The 22187-nt window shown below is 44.6% G+C and overlaps 1 protein-coding gene across 5 annotated transcripts in view; it reads right to left on the bottom strand.

Moving 5' to 3' along the window:
* Lypd6 (Ly6/Plaur domain containing 6) overlaps positions 1-22187 on the bottom strand; it is a 145610-nt gene that overhangs the window by 87169 nt on the left and 36254 nt on the right. Inside the window, exon 2 of one of the 5 annotated variants that reach the window (XM_087654371.1) lies at positions 17024-17121. The gene's annotated coding sequence lies outside the window, so the exon portion shown is untranslated. 5 annotated transcript variants of the gene reach the window in all.

Genomic DNA, 22187 nt, shown 5'->3' with positions numbered 1-22187 from the left:
TGTGGTCCTGATTTTCCTATTTCTCCAGTTTGGTTGCCATCCTCAACATGCATGTATGGAGCATTCTCTCTGTGTGATTTGGCCCTGACCCTCACAAGCAGAGGTGGGACACTATATCTGTGGCGAAAGAGCTAGCTAGCTTAGGAAAGATTAGGGTGAATGTTATCAGGACGGAAATTGAGAAGAGTACCTCATAGAAAGTCACGAAGGGGCTATAATGTCATCCATCTTTAAAATATAAGGTAATTCCATTTAGGGTAATTTTTTAAAAACCTCTTCATTACTCTCCCTTCCAGAAACCAGGGCATAATTGGCCTTTAAATAAAATTGGCCGGAAATCTACTGCGATCTGATAAAGCCCACTGTAAGATTTAACCAAGAGTTAAGTACAGTACTAGCAATCTGTTGCACAAGGAACTTTCTGGAACTTCCCTCATCCTTCCAGGGAAGAAGTGAAATAATATGCCAGTATTAGAGAGCGTGACATTCACCAAGCTGTTGACTATTTTAATCTTTCTTTGAAAGTCATATTATCATTAATTTGAATGTGACTGAAAACAGGGCTTTTTTTTTTTTTTTTTTTTTTTTGGACTGCTTCATAAGATATGAACCCAGCCAAGGGAAAGAGGCATTCCAACGTCAGTGAAGTCAAGAACATGTAAGGAACAGGTTTTTTACATCTTGTAAAGGGAAGCCAAGCATTGAAAGATAATTTCAGGACTCTCTCTCTCTCTCTCTCTCTTATCCACCACACCCCAGATTCCCCAAGCCTTCTTTCCCATTGAGCTATGAAAGCCCTGTGGGCATTAGCTCATCCCCAGTTAGGACCTCCTGACAAATCAGTTTTTCACACAGACTTCGTCATGGGGCTTTTCTTGATTATGGGTTCCAATATTTCTTATTCCCTCTCTTCAACTGCCTCCAACTGCAGAACAGAGTACATTCCGACCCAAGAGACAAGAGAGACTCAGGACAAAGAGTAAAACGTAGAACTAACCTTGATAGAGCATGTCTGCTTTCTTAAGAAATAGCATTTTGCTCCATGACAGCTATGAACGTTTCTACAGAATCTACAAGCTTTTGAATCCCTCAGCACAGTTCAGCATGCTGGGCCCTGGTGGACCGCTAGCCCCCTGAGAGCGTCACTTTACACAAGCTTTGATTTCTGTGGGAATTCCCTCAAAGCTTTAACTCTCTGTAACTGAAGATACATGTTAAAAGAAAAATAGGGTCAGGGGAGTAAAAGAAATGTTGCAGGACATTTAACTGTTTAAATAAGAATTAAATCTTTACTTGGAAACATCCAGGGGAAAAAAGATTTCAACTTTTTTCTTCTATCTTTCCTCTCCTTGATTTGATTCTCTGGTTTATATATCATGGACTAAGGTATCGAGAATCTTTGTTTTCCTGGAGATCACCCCCCCACCCCATGCTAGTGAAACTTTTATACCAAGCAATTACGGTGGTTAATCTTCCAAACCAGATAAAGACTGATGTTTGCCTGACCTGGAAGGAGTGCCTACCTTCCCAAGATTGATCAGAAATGGGAAAAGCCCACTAGAGAGCTCTACCTGTGCCTGTTCCCCAGAGCGTGTGAGAAAGGTCCTTTCCTCTATATTGCTGCCATGTGAGATACCCATCTGAAGAAGTCAACGTCCCCCTTTAATGCCTGAAATGTCCTTCTAAGAATTAGGTCAACTCATAGAAAGAGTGCTAAGGGAAAGACAGAGGATATTTTAAAAACCCAGATAGAAAAAGATACCCATATTTGAAGAGAGATTGACACAAGGAAGAAGAGAATAGAAGCCTCATGAACCTTGTTTAAGCCCTGGATTTCACTCTGTCTGAAGCAAGACCACTTCCGGCTATGTGAATAAAAATACACTTTACACACAATGATTGGTATTCATTTTTAATAGTCATGCTATACTTTCTATAATGAAAGTATAGACATGTAATAGCTAAAATCAAGTCCGTCAATGCTTCCTTTCAAAAATGTAGAAGGAATGAAAACTTCTAGGTAGAGAAGAACCAAGATCATACGCAACCTAAAGCTCACTTTGCAAGGGTCAAAGGTGAATGCTGGATGAGGGTTGGTTCAAGACACTCTATGTAATGCTGAGGGGAAGATGCTATTCTCTCAGTTCGTTCTATTGTTCCTAGTTGTGCTCTCTGTGTTTTCTCTGACTTGCCCCCTACTGCCTGACCCACAGCCTTGCTCGAAGTGATCGATGCACACTGTGTATCAATACACACCCTTCGACCTCCACTAGAACTCAACAATTTGTATTCATTTTTAATGGTCACTATACACTTTCCAAAATGAAAATATGGACCTGTAATATCTAACCCTTTCCTAAAGAGTAGCCAACTTCTTTAACAACACTCAGAGTAGGGACAGCATCCTGACACACCCAACTCCTGCCTCCCACCAGACCAGGAGCTGCTCCAACCTGCATCTGTCCTGTTTACTGTCACATCTCCAGCAATGCCACTTTTGTGGTAAATCTGTACATGAATATGTACTGAATAAATCGGAGAATAAATTCAGGAAATTTGTTTACACTAATCGGTGATGCTTTCATAAAAGAAAAGGTAAGAAAGAATGAGATTTCAGCTAGCTTCTCTACCCAGAGCCCTACCAAGACTACCACTCATGAGAACATGGCTTAAAAGAAAAGCATCCAAGGACTAAGTCACAGAACCATAAACATAAAAGGATTTTCTTCCCCATCCTATTGTCTGCCCTCTCTCCCACCCTCCTTTCTTGATTCTATTCATTTGAGAGAAGCATTTTCTTCCCATACTCATGGAAATTAAGAGCCCCTTCACTCAGGAAGGAGCTATCTATTCTTCTAGAAAAGCATACTTCAGTGCCGATGGAGGGACATAACATCCCGTGTACATGGGGTCTTTTGTTACCTACTGTTCTCTTATTGTCACTGCAGTCCCCAACATCTAGAAACCACAGAACCTGCTAGGATGGGATGGGTCAGGATTCCAGGAGTCTTCATCACTGCAAAGTGGGGTGCTTGGACCGTGCCTTGACTTGTGCACAAGACGCAGAGAAGTTTGGAAAGGCATCCCAAGTCTGTGATCTTAATTTACTTTTATTGTTTATACTCAACAGCTAGGGAACATGAGGTTCCACTGCAGCTGCCCGCTGCCTGCTGGCTGGCTACAGGCTGGCACACGGGAAGGAAACAGTGGCCAACCAGAGACTCCCGCTGGGTATTATCTAGGCACACCCTTGTTCCAACTCTCCCTCTTTAGAAATTCCATCGCTCATCTCTGGGATGCTCTGCGGAAGACATCATGGCTCTTCACGGCCAGCATCACCCCACAGTCCCCCGCCTTAGCTTCCGCAGCTGGCAATACATCTATAAGCCAGGCTCTCACGGTTTCCATCTGGGAAGCAGGTAATGGGTCCCCTTCTGAGTCTGATAATCAAGGGCCCATTTCTGCCCTCACTGCTGAGAGCTGTGGCTGCAATCAGACTCCTTTCATCCAGAACGGTTCCCAACAGCTGAAGGTAAGAGGATAAGGATCCCACGGAGGAGACAATCAGGACCTTCCGTGTCAATAACAGCATTGAAATGTGAAGCCTGTGGTGGGTGAGCAAGCTGAAGTCATCGAGTGAAGAGGAAACACTCAGGCAGGCTGCCATGGAAACAAAATATTCTCAGCTAAGGGCTACAAGAAGCAAAGCTATCCCTCCGCCATGGCTTTCCGAGGATTTATCTTCCCTTATGATTAAAACCGGGTTCAGGTTAGCTTCCCTCTTCAAGACGTGAAGCTCCCACCCCAGACTAGCAGTCTTCTGACTGGTTTTTCTAAGGTTAATGTACATGACTTTAACTTTTAAGGCCATTTTCATTTTGGAAAACACAGGCACTTACATGGTGATTACAGGTTTGGGCGCAAATCCTGCTCTTTTGCCAAGATGGATCCATTTACCACTCATGGAGAGCAGCAGCTGTCCTCTGGAGCCTGGTGCTCCCGAGCTGGCCAGTTCCTAGGACGAAAGCCCCAGCCGGCATGGGTGCTTGCCATTCTTCAGTTGTTTTGTGCTCCAGTGTTCTCTCTTCCCCCCATCTCCTTGCCTTAATTAGGAGTTCCATTCTTACCGTAAAACACCATGGCCAAAAGCAACTAGGGCATAAAAGGGGTTATTTCCTCTTACTGAGCATAGTCCCTCATCAAGAGCAGAAACGTTTCAGAGGAATGCTGCTCACCAGTTTGCTCCGCTTGCTTTCTTACAGCACCCAGGATGCCTCGGGGCGCCACTACCCATGGTGAGCATTGTCCCCTCCCACATCAATCACCAAGCAGAAAACGCACCACAGGATGGCCAACAGACCATGCAGGTGGGGGCATCTTCTGAAGAGACTCTAGCAGCTAGGAAGGTCGAGAATCATTGTTCTAGCTTGTGTTGAGTTGACATAAAGCTAGCCAGCACATACATACTCTCTCTCCTTTTCCCTCCCTCTCTTTCTTTTCCTCCCTGAATGTGCATGACTTGTCCAGTGCCAGAGCTGATCCGTTCTGGAAAGGGGCAATGACACACAAGGCTTGTTTCTCTGTTGATGACAGGAAAAGAAAATTCAGTACCTGTAAAAAAAAAATCTAATTGCTCTCAGTAACTTCACCGGTCATTTCCCTCTAAGGAAATAAATAAATCTCCCCCAATCACTCAGCCCAGGAGGCAAGTTAAGTGCCCGAATTCTTACCAAAAAAATGAAAAAGGATAGCCTCGGGCAGGCATGACTAATATTAGGACTTGGTTTCGAGTTCTCTAAACTGCCTATTTCTCCAACACACCGTGGTTAGCCTCCAGCTGATAAAGCTCAAAGAGAATTCTAGAATGTGTTTGTGGAGGCCTGGTGGAATGAGTGCACTGTCCGGGTGAAGGTCCCCATGCTGCGTGCTACCTGCAGTGAAGAGGGTCTACAGAGAGCAAGGCTGGGTGTGCACACGTTACACAAAAGGACGCTTCTGAATCCTCCATCCTCCTCTATCCCACTCTACCACCGAAAGCTCCAGAAGCATTCCTTGGTGGTAAAGGAGGCAGCAAATGGAAATGAGCAGTAGATGCAGAGAGACGGAGATGGTGAAAGAGGAATTTCATGAAGCCGTTTGTGGGGAGAGCGATAGGTGAACACAGGATCAGAGCCTGAGGACCCACCAGTCCCTCTGGCGGGTACAGATATAGGGTGACACATGTGAATGGGAGCTCATTCTCTCTGGTGCCGGAGACCTTCGCCCAACAGTAAATGTCGTATGGAGTGGAATGCTGGCCTAGACAGTGCCCAGGCTTAGGACCAGTGGAGAACCTGAACATGGTGACAATGTGCACAGTGAAGAACCTGCAAGCTGGCTTAGAGGACCTGGAGCAGACATGGTCCAGGTAATGTCTTCTCCGTGCTTGGGACAAATTACCCAGATGTCTACAAATGTCTTGCAGAACTACGTTGAGTTTCTAAGATCACTGGAAAATGCTTGTGTATACATGGTCACTTCAGGTAGCATCAAAGAAGGGTGCTCTATTCTCATATAAAACCGGGCTCTAGATGCTATCTGTTGTTGATTGTCTTATTAAATAAACCATGAACACCCTGGGAATAAAAAAAACTGTCAAAACACGAAAACTCAAAAGAGGTGCTTATCTTGGATGAATACATTCAGCCAGCCATTCATTCAATAAAGCAGGCAACAAGTATTTATGGGGTTCCACTGTGTACTGGGAGCTTTGCTGAGGAAAAAAGACATAGCTTAAGAAGTTTCCAGTGTAGGAAGAAATGAAATTTTTATAAGGGTTTTGTAGAGTCTTATTAGACCACAAAAGAAGATTATATGGCCGTATATGTGACGGGATGGAGGCTTCACAAGAAACACCGTAATTCAGATTCCTAAGGGATGGTAGAGAAGTGGGCATTGGATACAGTAAGCACTTCACACTCAGGAAAACCCTGTTGTATTGTTGGGCGATATCTATTATATGATAACATATATATGTTTACTAGCAACCATCACCACTGTCTTCTTTTTTTTTTTTTTTTTTTGGTTTTTTTTTTTTTTTTTTTTTTTTTCGGAGCTGGGGACCGAACCCAGGGCCTTGCGCTTCCTAGGTAAGCGCTCTACCACTGAGCTAAATCCCCAGCCCCCACCACTGTCTTCTAAAAGCAAATGCTTTACTCTGGAAGGTTGTAAGTTTGCTCCCACTAGCCAAGGTTTGTTTAGATTTTCCAATCTGGTTCCTTTCAGTGGTTCTTACCCAACTCTGGGAAGGTTTGGACCACTAATGGCTCAGCAAGATAAAAGACTTCCACCCTCACTCATGTCTTCATGCTTCCTTTAGTCTCTGTTATTTGGGGGTCTCTTTAAACCGAACCAACTTTAATCTCTGGACTGTACATGTGGAAGCACACATGATCATCAGCTCTCTTTGATCTGAAACCAACAGATGTCGGGCTCAATTTTGTGGTACTTTGATAAAGGGATTGAGAGAAGGCTCATGAAAGCAACCTCTTCACCTGGAAACCCAAACTTGAACAACAATCCATGAGGCTATCAGTGTGGTTACACTCAGCCTAGCAAGAAATGAACATACTGCGAAATAAATCCTCATGACGAATAGCTTCTACCCAGGGTCCATTCACTGATCCGTTGAAACACAAAGCATTACCAAAGGTGAGTCAGCTGGTATAGAAAACGTCTTATACTTTCGTGTCATTTAAAAGGCACCTGCTGTGCTTAGGGTAATAGGAAGTTTCTGGCAGTAGATGGTAGTTATAGGTGGTACAGCTTTATAAGTTAAAAGCTAAATAGCAGGTTCTGAGTTACATATTTTTCATCATAAAACTAACTCGTTGGAATATTTTCTTTGCAAAGCAGGCATTGATATTGAAAGTTCTTATTACCCTCTCCCATGAGATTCTATAAGAGGGAAATACTCTGGTTGGCCTCCATTACTTTCACCCACGGCAAAATCATGTGTGACAGAGACGTTGTAAGAAAACCAGTCTATCCTGAGGAAGCCTCGGAGACAGTCTGCAGGGTTTTCACGCATCCCTTCAAAATCAACGAGTTAACCGAATTACGACGACGCTCTCAATTTGAGTGTCCACCACTTTTAAAGAAATTCCGAAGTTATTTGGATCCCTGTAGTATTTTGTGTCTGAAAATTTTCATAGCTAAGTCATCCAGACTCCGAATCCAACCAGATCTTGAATCAAGCTCTTTCAGTATTTAGACTCTCCCAAGGATTTTTGGTATGGCGATAGTGTCAGCCAGCAAAGTTGACTGATGCTAGGGTGAACTCATAATCTAAAGCATAGGCGCAGGTCTAAAGGACGGTGAACACAAACACGCAAATTCAGAGCAGGAAGACATAGGAAAATTAGCATTTTGAGGAGAAACCGGAATTGTTGATGAGGCTACTTTTAATACAAAAGGGAGATAATTAATCCCACCTTAGAAATTTTAATCAAACCGAAAGGAAAATGAGAGTTATTGTTCCCCAATATTACTTATGCATGTAGCAGAATTAGCATGAGACATGACTGCAAAGTGAGAGGAGTAATTCTACACACCTCAGTCCTGTTTATGATAATACTTTGCACTTAAGGAAATTATAACTTCTCATGCTAACAGGAGGATCTCTAAAATGTATTTATGGTCTGGAAAGCAACCAGAGTCTCCATTAACAGGGCTATGTTTTTCCTATTAAACAGATTTCAATTTTAAACTCTGGGCGGATTTTCTCACCATTAAACTTGCTATATCCTGGACCACAACTTAAAATGATAGGATTGAACACTTAATAGTAATGGACAGAGAAAATTAAATCTGATAATTTTTCCCCTTCAAGACTACTCAACCAGGTTGGGGATTTAGCTCAGTGGTAGAGCGCTTGCCTAGCGCAAGGCCCTGGGTTTGGTCCCCAGCTCCGGAAAAAAAAAAAAAGACTACTCAAAGGGATAAAACAGAGAGAAGGGAAACTAAGGTTCGAGGATTCCTTTCATACCTGGAAATCACCAGTAATTAGGATTCATTTGCAAAATATATTAATATAAGGAGGTAAAAAAGAAAGAACGTCTATGCTGCAATTCGGAAGACCACACTCCAACCTCAAGAGTGTGATGTTACAATGTCCAACTCTGCTGGCCACAGAGATTGTTGGGGCAATCAACATATGAGAAAGTACTTGGTAACTGGAAAAGCCCTGATATGTGCATGTTTGTAAAAATGACCATGAGTAGGAATGAGTCTGCAGTGCTTGACAACAGGACTCACATGGCCTCTCACTATCTCGCCACCCTGCAATCAGACTCTAGTCCATACTTTACTTCCACTTTGGAAGATAAGTCATGTCTCCTGGTACTGGGGAACCTCTCCAGCAGACCCCACTCCTGCCAACTATGACACATTTCTCCCTCTGTGTCATGGTCCTCTCTTTATTAGATCGGTTCCTATAGGAAAACCATACTGGGAACAGCAGAACAGCCCTCCTGACTAACCTGTAAGGCCCCAGGGTGATTTCCATTCTTCCCTTTGCAGCGTAACTCTTAAAAGTCTTCATACCCACACAATTCCTGTCCTTCCAGTTTGTCTCAAGCTTGCCCACCACCCCACCCAGAAAGTTCTCAGTCAGTCACGACTCCAGGATGAGCCCAAAGGGCTGTCCCTGCCGACAGCTTGAACTCTGCACAGCTGAAGCCATCTTTCTGTATCTATTGCTTGGCTTCCACGATGCCGGTGTCCTAGCTTTTCTTCTTTGCCAACGGTCTTCTCTCACTTTCTTTGGCAATTCCCACCTCCCATCCAGATCCTGAGCCCTGAGTACTCCAAAAATCAGCCTCGAAGCCTCTTCCCCATGAGGTTTGATATGGTTTGGATATGACTTAGACATGTTTTCCTGCAGCTCATGAATTGGAAGCTTGGTCCCCAGTGTGTCACCATGAGAGGTGGTGGATCTTTAAGAGGTAGAGTCTAGTGGTAGGCTACTAGGGATATTGTTCTCACAAGGGAATAATATAGATTTGTATGGGACTCTGAGTTAGTTCCCGCCAGAGTGGATTATAAGACAACAAAACTGGCCTACTCTCCAGTTTCCTATCAGCAGGTGATGGCTTCCTCGGTACATCCCTATAGTTAAGCCATCCAGCGAGGCTATATGGGATGGAGCTTGTGCCATGCTGCTTGGACTTGTGGCCTTTTAAACTGTGAGTGCAATACATCCCTTTCTTCATAACTCACCTAGGCGTGGGTTGTTATAGCAATGGAAAATAGGTTAATACAACTTTTTTCTCATTCACTCCAGGATGATGGTTCTAAACACCAGCTACACACACGACTCTCCATAGACTACATATTTTCTTTCCACATCTCTGCATAGTTTTGTAGTTAGCATCAAATTAGCAGTTCCTAATGTATACAGAGAACTTGAAATGCCTTCCAAAGAAAAGTTGCCAACTGTCCCCAAATACCTGTTGCACTAATAGGGCCTCTTGCCCTGTTAGTGACAAATCTGCCTTCTGAGTTTGTGACAGTTAATCTTGTCATCATGGCAGAATTTAGAATCTTTTAGCATAAACACTTTTGGAAGAGGTTGTTTCCAGGGGTTTAGCAGGTGTGCAGACCTACTGTGACCAAGGACAGCACCATTCTATGGGCTCCAGGTTGAATAAAGGGGGCAGGGAGCAAGCTGAGCACCAGCATATCTCTCTCTCTCTCTCTCTCTCTCTCTCTCTCTCTCTCTCTCTCCCTCCCTCCCTCCCTCCCTCCCTCCCTCCCTCTCTTCTCCCTCCCTCCCTCCTTCCCCCTCCCTCCTTTCCTCCTCCCTCCCTCCCTTCTCTCTCTCTCTCCATTCTCTTCCCAATCCCTTCCTGATTATGGATGTGAGGATACCAGTTGCCTCACACTGCTGCCACCACAGCTAAGATGACCATTCTCATTGCCACATCTTCCCCGTGTTAATGCCACACATGCACACAAGGAGCCCAAACAAGCCCTACCTTCCTTCAGATGCTTCCATTAGCTCTGTTGTCACAGCACCATGAAGACTAACTCCCAGAATTACTCAGGCCAGACTGAGATGCTTGACTGCACACTCTTGTCACACCTTTCCTCCACGTTCAAAATCCCCCAAAACTACCCAGAGTCTGGCAGCTTCCTCCCATTTCTCTGCCTCCAGAAACATCTCCAGAATGCTGCACCAGTCTCTAACCTGACTTCCTGTTCCACCCTTTGCTTCTCTACGGTGCCTTTGCAGCCTTTGGAAAAAATGGACCAATTAATGTTCTTCCTTTACACTGAACTTCTTGTGGCTCTTTCTCATTCACTGTAAAACCAAGAGGCACACCAAAGTCTTCCAACACACTTCATAATCTAGCCCCTGGTGGTCCTTGTATCCAGCTCTCTGGCTCCTCTCACTGCTTGCTGATTCTCGACTTGCCCACGAAAGCTCAGTTGCGATCATGAGTCTAAATCGTCCACTGAATTATTTGGGTTGAATATAATGCAAGTTGATAAGGACTCAAATATTATTTCCCCCCAAAATAATTTTTAAAATGAAGGTCCATTCTATCCCAGACTCAGATATCCCTTGGTAAACTGTTTTTAAAGTCTCAAATTTGAACCACTAAATAGTGGTTTACCAGTCTTACATACAACCAGCTACAGCAGACACAGCTCCTACCTCACAACCCCTGGCAGCCTCTGCTTTGTCACCCCCTTCTCACTGCTGGACCTGAGTCTTGCAGACTTGGTACAAGGCTGCTCGTCAGACTGCCAGGCCAGCCCTGGGGCCACACTACACTGTAAAGCTTCTGCACAGCAAAGGAAATGGTCATCAGAGTGAAGAGGCGATCTCTGCTGAGTGTTCATGGGCAGCAGATTAATATCCCGAATCTATAAAGTGCTGGAAAAGCTAACACTGGACTGGGGCTGGATCTCAGTGGTAGGAAACCTATCTAGAAGGCTTGAGGCAATCTAGGTCTAAAACCTATCATAGGAGAAAAACATGTAACACCAAACGGATAAATAATTTACTACATCTTTGTCACAGCTAACTCCAGCTGTAACTCAATACAATCCAGAATCACCCGGGAAGAGGGACCCTCAAACGAAGAACTGACTCCATCAGATTAGCCTGTGGGCGCGTCTGTGAGTCATTTTCTTGGTTGCTAATTGATAATATGCGGGCCCAGCCTGATAAGAGGGGTTTGATCCTTAGGAAGGTGGACCTAGCTGAGCAAACAGGAGGAACAAGCCAGAAAGCAGCCTTCTTCTGTGGCCTCTGCTTTCAACTCCTGCCTCTAGTCTCTTGTCTTGAGCTCCTGTCTTGGTTTCCTTCTGTGATGAACTAAAACCCATAAGCCAAATAAACCCTTTCTTCCAAAGTCACTTTGGGTCAGTGTTTTATCACAAGGACAGAAAGCAAACTAGGACAATCTTCATCCACGAGGGGATCCCATCCCCTCGCAATCAGAAGAGTTATCATCAAGAATATAAAAACAAATAAAAATAATAGATATTGGCAAGGAGATGAGTAAAGAGGAACCTGTATATATTGTTGGTAGGCATGTGTATCAGGGACACCCTTACGGAAATCAGTGTAACAGACTCTCAAACAATGAAGACCTATCAGATTATCCAGCCATGCCACGCCTCCAAATACCTTAAGAAATCAGTCAGCATAGCCCAGATAACCTGCATACATATTACAGCACCATTCACAATAACTAAGTCACAAAGTCAGCCTAAGTGCCTGCAGTGAACGAATGGATAAGGAAAACACAGAACACAGATGGTGCGGCATCACTTAGGCACTAAAAAGAATGACATCATGTTATTTCTGGGAAGACGGATGAAACTGGAGGTCATCGTGGAAGTAGAATAAACCAGATTCAGGGAAAAGTGTGTATTTTTCCTGTAGGTGAAACCTAGGAAGAATGGAGATGGCATGAAAATAGAGGAAGTAATAGAAGAGAAAGGGGAGGAAGAGAGAGGTGCAGAAGGAAACTGAATTATAAATGTGATTAAGGTATTTGCATATTGAAATATCACAGTGGGGCCAGTGGAATGGCTCAGCAGGTGAAGGTGCCTGACACTAAGTCAGGAGACCTAAGTTCAACCTGGACCCACATGGTGGGGAAAAAACAAAACAAAAACAAAAGCAACCAACTCTCACAAGTTGTGTTCTGACCTTGTGTATACAGATGAACACATATACACACACTCCCACACACATACTCATATACACAAACAAACACACACACTCTAATGCTCCACACAGACATTCAAACATACACAAACACATACACACACACGCTCAGGCTCACTTGCATACATAGATAAGTAAGTAAATAAATGAATGCTATGCATCATCTCCCGTGGATAAGGGAGCATACAAAAATATTTGTTACTAAATTGGGGCTGCTTCAATAAGTTAAAATTCTGCTGCTAAACTTACCACTTAAGAGCAAAAGAATCCAAATGCAATGGTGGGATGACTGGTGCTCTTAAAGGCTGGATCATATGGGCTTTCTAGCTCTGCTAATGAATTGGACACAACTAGGAGCATCATTTGCAAGGATGGGCCAAACTGGGCATCTCCAGGCTCACCGGAGCAAATAGAAGAAAAAAACAAAACAAAACAAAACATGGTTGGGAGCCATGTCCACAGTGGGCTCTCCAGGAGCCAGGCCTGGGCCTGTCACATGGGAGACAGTGAAGGTGTGAGAGAGAGTGAAAAGCAGTTGCCAAGCCAGTGACAAAGATGCTGACAGACTGGAGGATCAGAGGACCCTGACACAGCTTCCTTTGCTTTGCTCTATCATAGCGTGCTGGCCCTGTGAGAGCCACTTGTGCCCCGGTTAAAGCCACACCTGGGAGCACTCGGTCTCCTGCAGCATCTTTTCAGGTCTGATAAGCAGCTCCTGAGCCTGCTTCAACCCAAGGTTTGATCAGCAACTGTGGTTTTCTCAAGTCATTAAACAAAGCAGGCAGGTCCCTGTAATCAGCTCCTTGCACCAAAACCTGCCAACGGGCCATGGAAAATTCATTATTCAGTACATTTCCATAAAGAGAGGAAAAGGAAGGGGGAGAAAAAAAAACTTAGTTCACCACAGAAAAACCACTGGTCTGATTCAGAGCAGAGCGGACTCTGCATCTTTCCTGTTAGACAAAGTACTAAACCGGAGGCCATCAATTTTCTCAGCAGCAACGGTCTAAAACCCTGTCAGGACCGGACTCCTGTGGTGAGATGGCTCATCCGTGCACGGCCATGCACAGTACACGTTGGATTTAATGTCATCTCCTACTGCTGGTGTGAAAGAGGAGATGGAAAGGATGGGGAAATAGGGATTGCAGTGTGGACAGCTAGAAGAAAATCAGGACAGAGAATCACACAGGCTTTGAGCTGCGCTGTATTTAATGAATGTAGGCATCACTGCGGGGATCAGGTACTAGACAGCACAACCTGAGACAGAAGCAGTGGTTACCCAAGGGTTCCGCTGTCAGTTCTAAGTTCAAATCTCCATTCTTAAAACATGTTACTTACTTGTCTGAATGAGACACTGTCTGTACGGCCAGCGGTGTAAGGGTGCGGTAAGCACACAATATTGCAGCGTTAGGCCATTCATACCTGTGTGCTGTCTAATAATAATAAAAGCATAAGTAATAAGACAAGTAATTGCATTCGGTTATTGTAATGACCCTATAATGGAATAATTACTATAACATCTTACAGGTAAGAGTTCAGTATACCTGACTCCTGTCTTTATTCTATGGTCCCTCCCCAGAACACCCAGTGAAAGCAGTTTCTCCAGACTGGGTGGGACTCTGCCTAGAAGGTCAGTAAGCCACAGAGGAGAGAGTGTATGTTGGGTGTATGAGGGGTTGCTGCCTTGGCTTATTTTCACAGTATCCAAATGAAACTGCAAGGCACCTAGACAGATACGTAACGTGAATCTCCAGCCAGAACGCTCCTCAATATCACCAAGTTGAAGAGCAGTGCTCCTTCTGCGCTGGCTTAGGCTGTAAATATGGAGACCATATAGATAGAGCTGTCTTCCCAAGGCCTACAAAATCTAGGCCCAGACTATAAGCTATACATTGCAGCTCAGAGTTACCCAACCTGGCTTCTGTTTTCCACTCCCCGGTGGTTTCCATGCCAGCGCACGGCCCTTTTGTGTTTTTGCAGTTCCGTTCCCGGCTTCATTTGTTTAGGTGCACTCAGTATCTGCCATTCAGCTGCCTCCTCTGAGGCTAAAATAACATTTGGCTTCTGAACTGAGCGAACACCACTGCTGGGATTTTGCAGTGGTAGCACTTTCTGGACCCAGACGCCCAAGTCTGTGTGCTTTGTGTTTCTTGTGTTTGCAGCACTGTTATCTTTAGTCATATCCTGTATAACTGGCCCCAGGTCTCAGTTCCCCGGCTTCCCTTCAACCCTGCACATTCCCTCTCAGACTGGCTTCCTTGCCTCTCTGCAGCCATAGGAATAGGAATAAGAAGAAGAAGAAACATCAGTAACAGTAGCTATGTGGTCCGTCGTGCTGCAAAGGGATTCCTGAATGTCGCAGTGTTGGTGCAGAAATGGCCTACAAAACTGAAAGAGGTGAGGAAGCGAAGGTGGACACAGAGCACACGACAGGAGCCTCAGTCTACCTGGAAACGATGCTCTCTAAATTGTGCTGCACACACAGCACAGGGAGTGAGGTCTAAGAATACACGTTTTCTGTGTTTCATTTCATGACGTAGAAGCAGTGAGCAACAAACAATAGGTATCATTCTGACCAACTAACCTTTAGAGGAAAACAGACGTCTCACCCAACTTTCTCCTCATCTACTTCTAAAAGCTCCAGGACACACAAATCCATGTAGCTTGACACCATCAAAGGCTACAAAGCCACACACACACACACACACACACACACACACACACACACACACACGCACGCACGCACACGCACACACGTACACACATACACACATACACAAAGGGGCACATATTAGAGAACTCCTATACCCTGATAAAATATCTCCAGAAACCAGGGTAAGTCCTAATTGGGATACCCCAAAATAAATCTGCACACACTCCCATTTCCAGCTAAGAAGGACGTTCAAAAAGTTCTTTGGATCTAACCCAAGTAGACCCTGCTCTTGGATGGACATCACCAAGTACCACTGCTCTTTTGAAGAGTCAAGTTCTCCTGAGCCAATAGCTCAGAGGCCTCTGGGAACTCTTACTCAATGCCAGAGCCCACATAGAGCCCATGAACTCATAGAACAAAGAAGACCAGAGATGGATACCTCCTCTGTAACATTACTTAGTATTTATTTAGTACCATGCAGGCGCATCCCTAGCTAGGCTGTTATCTAGATAAGACCCAAATCACTGTCATTACTCTTAGGATAGGATGTGTGTTAGAAGTCATTGCAGCTCAGAACATGAGAGGCACAGTCCACCTGTACTTTTGCTGACCCCAACTGCTTACTGACCAGTGCCAATCACACTTTCCAGCCTGAACACCTGAGCATAACTGCGAGCCCTTATTTCCCACTCAGTCTATGCTTGCTTGTTGTAGATTGCAACACCGTTTGTTTGTTTGTTAGTTAGTTTGTTTGTTTGTTTGTTTGTTTGAAGTCAGACCAAACAGTAGGCTTAACTTCTGGAATGTGGTATGAAAACCCCTACCCTGGAAATTCAGAATTTCTGCAATGACTTAAAAAAAAAAAAGACACTATTCATTTGGCGTGAGGGACACTCAGCCTTGCTACAAGTTGGAGAAATTCAGAACCCCAGAAATTCCCGCAATGCTTCAACCCCTAGAGCCTTGTAAGCAGAGTGCTTATGAACTCCATTTCTTCACTGGTATGAATGGCCGGTGAAATGACCCCTTTCGAATCCTACTGAGTAAATACATGGACTGAATTTCCCGCAGCACTTTCTAAATTCAATTTCTTTCACTAAAATAGCTAGAGAAATAAGGCACCTAGTTATCTCCCTTTACATTGCCCTGTAAAATGAAACTTCAATTTAAATGGTACATACACTTGATATTACGTGAAGGACTGGTGTTTTGAAAACATGGCTCTATCTCAGGAGAAATCGTTCTTGCCTTGCCTTGCCCTATGTGGCTTCTCCTACCACACTTCCACAGCATCCATTCTGCGAGGTGACCCACAGCTATGAAGCCACTAAGGATATCAGTCCTCAACTATCTAGCCACCGTTGACCTCTTCCACTCCTGCTCTCCTTGGATGCTTTGCACTCCTTGTCTCCTGACCCCTCTGCTTGTCAGTCTCCTTCACAGCCTGATCTCTCTGACTATAGCAATTCCTAAGGCCTCTCCCTAGAGTCCCTTTCCTTCCGTTCCATTCTCTCTCTCTCAAAATGATCTCATGCATTTGCATGGCTTTAAATATCAAGCCAGCAACACTCAATTTTATGAGTTTAGTCCCAGATGTATTTTGTGAATCCAGATTTATATATTTAATTATCTACTTGTCATATTATGCATAAGAACTTTATGCACTATGCCCTTAAGGATGCCTCACAGGCACCCAAAACATGGGTCTGTAGCTGAATGTCCATCTCTAGACAGTGGTCCTTTTATACACTCTATACTGCTGGGGGACTTCAAGGACTAACTCTTAACACTTCCTTCCCCCACTCATCCCTCTACCCATGCCTGTCCCCACTCTGATAATCTCTTAGTGGACCACTGAGAAAGCTCCACAGCCACTGTCATCTCTCACCCACCAACGACCAGACAGGATTCTTCAAAGTGCAAGTGAGAGCATTGTAGTAGCTTCCTGTGCAATTTTAAAACCAGAGCTTACATTGACGAGCTGTAACAAAGCCTGTAATCTAGGATGTAAGGCATAAGCTCCTGAATGAGACTTGCTCTTTTTTCACTGATTCGTTGTCCTAGTTAGGGTTTCCATTGCTGTAAGGAGACACCATAGCCACAGCAACTCTTATAAAGAAAAGCATTTAATTGGGCCTGCTTACAGTTCAGAGGTTCAGGTCATTATCAGCACTGCAAGAAGCAGGGTAGCATGTAGACTGACGAGGCGCTGGAGAAGAAGCCAGAAGTTCTGCATCCAGATCTGCAGGCAGCAGGAAAGAGAGTGAGACACTGGGTCTGTCTTGAGCTTCTGAAACCTCAGAGTCCAGCTCCAGTGACGCACTTCCTCCAGATAGGCCACACCTATTCCAACGATGCCGCTTGTCCTAATCCTTTCAAATAATGCCACTCCCTATAAGCCAGTGTGGGCCATTTTCATTCAGACTGCATCATGTCTTATGGAATTATATATCCATATGCCCGTTGGGATGGTTGGGATATCTGTCATCCCCCAAACTTATGTTGGAATTTGACTGACAATGGAAAAGTATTGAAAAGTAGACGTCTGATCTGTCCTCTTGAATAGATCAATGCAGTTACAGCAGGAGATGGCTCATTAACATGGGACTGGCTACTTCATAAAAGTCAAGTTCAAGATGCAGTTTGTCTCCCTTTACCCTCTCTGTCTTTTTGTGGTGAGATGACAGAAAGTTCTCACCAGACGCCAGCTCCTTGAGGTTGAATTACTCACACTCCAGAGCAGTGAATCAATACATTTTTGTTTGTGAGCTAGCAAGACAGATCAGCAGATAAAGGCATTCACCTCCAAGCCTGCTAGCTAAATCCAGTCATATTGAACTTTTATAGTAAAGAAGAGAACAGACTCCTTCCAGTTGTCCTCTGGCCTACACATGTATTCTGTTTCATACCTATGCACATACACACACATACAAACACATATACACACACAAAGGATTAATAAATGCCTGTTTTCTCTTTCATTCCAAAATGAGGCGTTAGGGAAAGCTGTAGGAAACAAAGGGATGAGATATCTGGGAAACATCAGCACCATCTCAAATTCTTTTTGATGAACTGAATCAGAAGACCTGAAAGGGGAAGAAAAAACACCTTCAGAAGCTCTAACCACCTTTGAGTGTGCCTTCTCTTCCTTACTATAACTAAAATTCTCTTATACCTCATGCTAGTAAATCTCACTTAACCTGCCGATGATACAACTAGCAGAAACTTCCAGATCCTTTGATGGGTGGGAGTGTGAGTCCAACTATGTCGTTAGTTTTCATTGTCAACTTGATATATAATCTAGAGTCATCTAGGAAGAGGGCACTTAAACTAAGGAAATGCTCAAGTTAGATTGGCCTGTGGCTATGTCTGTGAGATTTTCTTGATTGATGATTGATCGATCAAGTGGAGGATCAAGTCCACTGTGGGTGGCACCATCCCTAGGCAGATGGGTCTGAGCTGTAGAATGAAGCAAGTTGAGCATCAGCCAGGGAACAAGCTAATAAGCAGAGTTCCTCCATAGTTTCCACTTCAGTGCCTACTTACTTACTTTCTTCAATGGTAGACTGTGAGCTGGAATTTTAAGCTGAAATAAATCCTTTCTTCTCCAAGTTGCTTCTTGTCACGGCGTTTATCATAGCAACAGAAGCAAACTAGAATACCAGCCATGCCAGACAGCTTCTCCTATATTCCTTCTTCACTAGTGACAATGGAAGTTGGGAGGAGCCCATCATCTCAGGATCCCAACACTGCGTACCGAGAGCCAGCCTCAGAGAGTAGAGAAATGATGGCAGACAGACTGGACAAGACCTTGTCAGCTGCCACCACCCCCCTTCCACTTTTTCACATGCTTATATTTCTCCTCACAGAATGTTCTTGGGCTTGCTTAGGAATTGTGCTTATCTGTAGAGCTATAACAAAATAGCAGATTAACTTATTTATAAGCAAAAAAATTGTTGTTTATAGTTCTGGGGACTGGAAAGTCTAGGATCAAGGCAACAGGAAATTCAGTGTTGCAAGACAGCTCATCTCTGCTTCCACAATGGTTTCTTGTCACTGCATCCTTATGCAGAAGAAGGGCTGCAGAGGCAAAGGGTACCATAAGGCATGAGGTCAGACAGCTCCCCTGTACTTATTTGGTAGGGTCATTAACTCCATTGATTTAATCTCTTTTTTAAAAACTCCAGTTCTTACTACTTTACGACTATCAGATTGGTGATTAAGTTCATGAGGAATGCATTCGAAGCACAGCATGGATGCAGGGGCTTTACACCAGACAAAGAGCCTGCATTCAACTGGGAGCCCCAAGGAAGAAGCCTACCTCAAGCTATCCACACCAATCCATAGTATGTAGAATCCTAACCCCTGTGCTACAAAAGTCACACAATCTGCAATTTTAAACATTTGTTCAGCATGTTTAAGGAGCTAGAGAAGGACCTTGGGTTTTGTAAAAAAAAAAAAAAAAAATAAGAAGAGGAGGAGGCAGAGGAGGAGGAAGGGGAGGGGAGGGGGAGGAAGAAGAAGAAAGTAATCCAGAACCTGCATTCGACTCCACTCTTCCCTCACTACCAAAGCCGAAGGCCTCTCTCCCTTCCCTGCCACACACCTTGGAGAGCTATGGCCACTTCCTGCCTGTTGATCTCACCTCCTCATCTACTACACCTCCTTCAGCTACGTTTTCTGCAGTTCCGGCTTACAAGCATTTCAAAGTCTTCCATCACACAGAAATATGCTTCCAGGATTCCTTCCTAGGTAAAAGGCAGTCATTTCCCTCTTATGCTCACAGCTACTCAAATGCATCAACTCAGAATTCTCCTCGTCTCCCAGCTGGACCTCCCTGTGGGATCAGCAGCATCTGTAAGGAGAACTATGAGTAAGTAGCTACTTCTTACTCCTTAAAGTTCTCTCAGCTGGCTTCAGCTGGCCCATCATACACACACACACACACACACACACACACACACACACACACACACACACACAGAGAGAGAGAGAGAGAGAGAGAGAGAGAGAGAGAGAGAGAGAGAGAGAGAGATGTCTTTTCAGCAGCTCACAGAAGACATGACCCTAAGATAGTCCCCTTTCTTTAAAGCTGACTCTGGCCCAAGTGGCTCGTAAACAGCCATATTTGCCTCGTATGGTCCCATAGCCACCTTCCAAAGTTAAAAAAAAAGTCACTAGATTATGTCTCTCAAGAAATTAGATTTGGGGCTCAGGGGAGGCCAACAGAATAGTGATCTCAATGGAGAACTACACATTTACCTCAAGTAAAAATATCAGAGGGAGAGTAAGATTAGACTGGAAAAGAACGGAGCTTTGCTTAAGACCTAACGAACTTGTTCTGCCCAGACAGAATTTTAAGTTACTAGTTCTAGAACGCTGGGTACCTCCCCATCCTATTACTCTTGCCCCCCAATAACCTCCCTCAAAATATGCACTTTGCTGAGATAGCCTGACTCCGCTCCTGTGGCATGAAACCCTTGAGTACCCCAGCACTTCCTTCCCTGTGCCCCACCATCTCTTCTCCCCCAGCTACAAGGGTGGCAGAATCTCATCCTTGAACTCTTATTCCCTTCTGGTGACTTCTTTTGGTTATCTCTATAATTATATTGGGATAGGCAACACCATAACTAAGTAACCTGGCCACATCGAACCTACAGGCTCCCACGTTCCAAATACTGCTGGATCCTCACCCTACGATGAATAACCCCAAGGTTGAACTCAAAGCCATGAGTTCACTGATATACTGTAGAATCAAACCACCAAGCACTACATGTCAGGTACGAGTCCAGTTTCTCTTCTCCGTCGTCCTCTCGCCACAGCCAAGACAACCTGTGTCTCTACGGTACATCTGCGTGCATCATAAATGCGCCCTCTATACTCATTTCACCAGCATCTCACGTGGCTTCTGAATCCCCTAACACTTCGATCCCCTCTTCCTAAAATTCAATCCGATGTGGCTGGATGCAGTTCAAGCCTTTCAAAGCAATTTCATCCCCATGTATTTTTTCCAGGGCCATGCTTTGCCATTTCCTAAGTAAGTGCTGAGATCTTTCCAGACGGAACAACTTGCAGGCACCAAACTTACCCTGACTTCACAACTCATGACCACCCCTCCCTACAAGCCTACCCACCCATCTTCAAAGGCCATCTCCAACCGACTCACTTCAGCCTCCCGCATTCCAGGCAGTCACCCATAGGTGTCATCTCTCAACCCCAAGTAAGATTAGGGTTAAGCTTCTATGTCTCTACGTACCTCTCCCAAAACCCTTCTATGGGCTTTCTGATGGCATTCGGTCATTATCCTCTTGTGTCTCCTCTGCATGGCACAAAGGATAATATCATCTTTCTAATGTAGTTATACAAAGCTTAATGGCAGGGCTATGCTCTGAGAAATCCATTACGGGGTGATCTTGTGGGACAGCACCACAGGTGCGCTTACACAAACGAAAGCAGCTATGATGCTACTAGGCAGTAAAATTTTATGGGACCACTGCTATAGACGTCGCTTGTCATTGACTAAGATGTCACTCTGTGCTGTGTGACTGTATTTATATTCACAGTGCCTGCCAGTGGGGCGAAAAAGGCTTTTGGATATTTCCTATTGAACCATCCACAGGAAGTCAGTGAAAGAAAACACTGAATAAGCTTTCAAACCAACACGTCCCTCCTCTTCTGCTCCCACACTGCAAATGAGAAGCTGGGTGTTTTCTGGTGTTGGTGGCTAGAACTCTTGAACCTTTCTTTCTCTTGCATGAGTCTCCTCAAGGAGGCTCTTCTCTGGATTTGCATGTGCTGACTCAGAACTTTAGAATTCCAGGGAAGGTGCTGGCCACCACCTAGCCAGGCCTCCATGGGTATCACAACTCAGAAAAAAACACAAGGTGTCAGCTCCCACAAACTGGAGGTGTTAAGGGGTTAATGGCAAGGAGTCCTATAGCAATGTTTAAGGAATTCTTAGGTGATCCCCAACTAGACACTAATATTCTTGTGTCATCTCCTGCCCTTTTAATGGGGGTCTGGTGACACTCTAACCAGGGACACATAGTGAAGATGAAGGAGTGTCCAGCAAGCTGACTGTGTTTAGCTTTGGCCAAACCAACTGTACTGTGGCAAAGCCCAAGGAACAAGCCTCTGAGGGCCTCCTAAGCAGCCAGGAATTGAAGCCCTTGGGCCCAAGGCCAATTAGAGACTGAACAATGCAGCAAATGGCTAATCCTGGATGTAGACCTTTCTCTGGCTGAGCTGTGGATAAGACCCCTGCCTTATAACAACTGATTTTGGCCTCCCTGGACTCCTGGAGCAGAC

Source organism: Rattus norvegicus, chromosome 3 (genome assembly GCF_021556685.1).
Source record: "Rattus norvegicus strain SHRSP/BbbUtx chromosome 3, alternate assembly SHRSP_T2T, whole genome shotgun sequence".
NCBI classification, from domain to species: domain Eukaryota; kingdom Metazoa; phylum Chordata; class Mammalia; order Rodentia; family Muridae; genus Rattus; species Rattus norvegicus.
The sequence above is the reverse complement of the archived record's forward strand: the minus strand, read 5'-3'. Positions and strand labels throughout refer to the sequence as shown.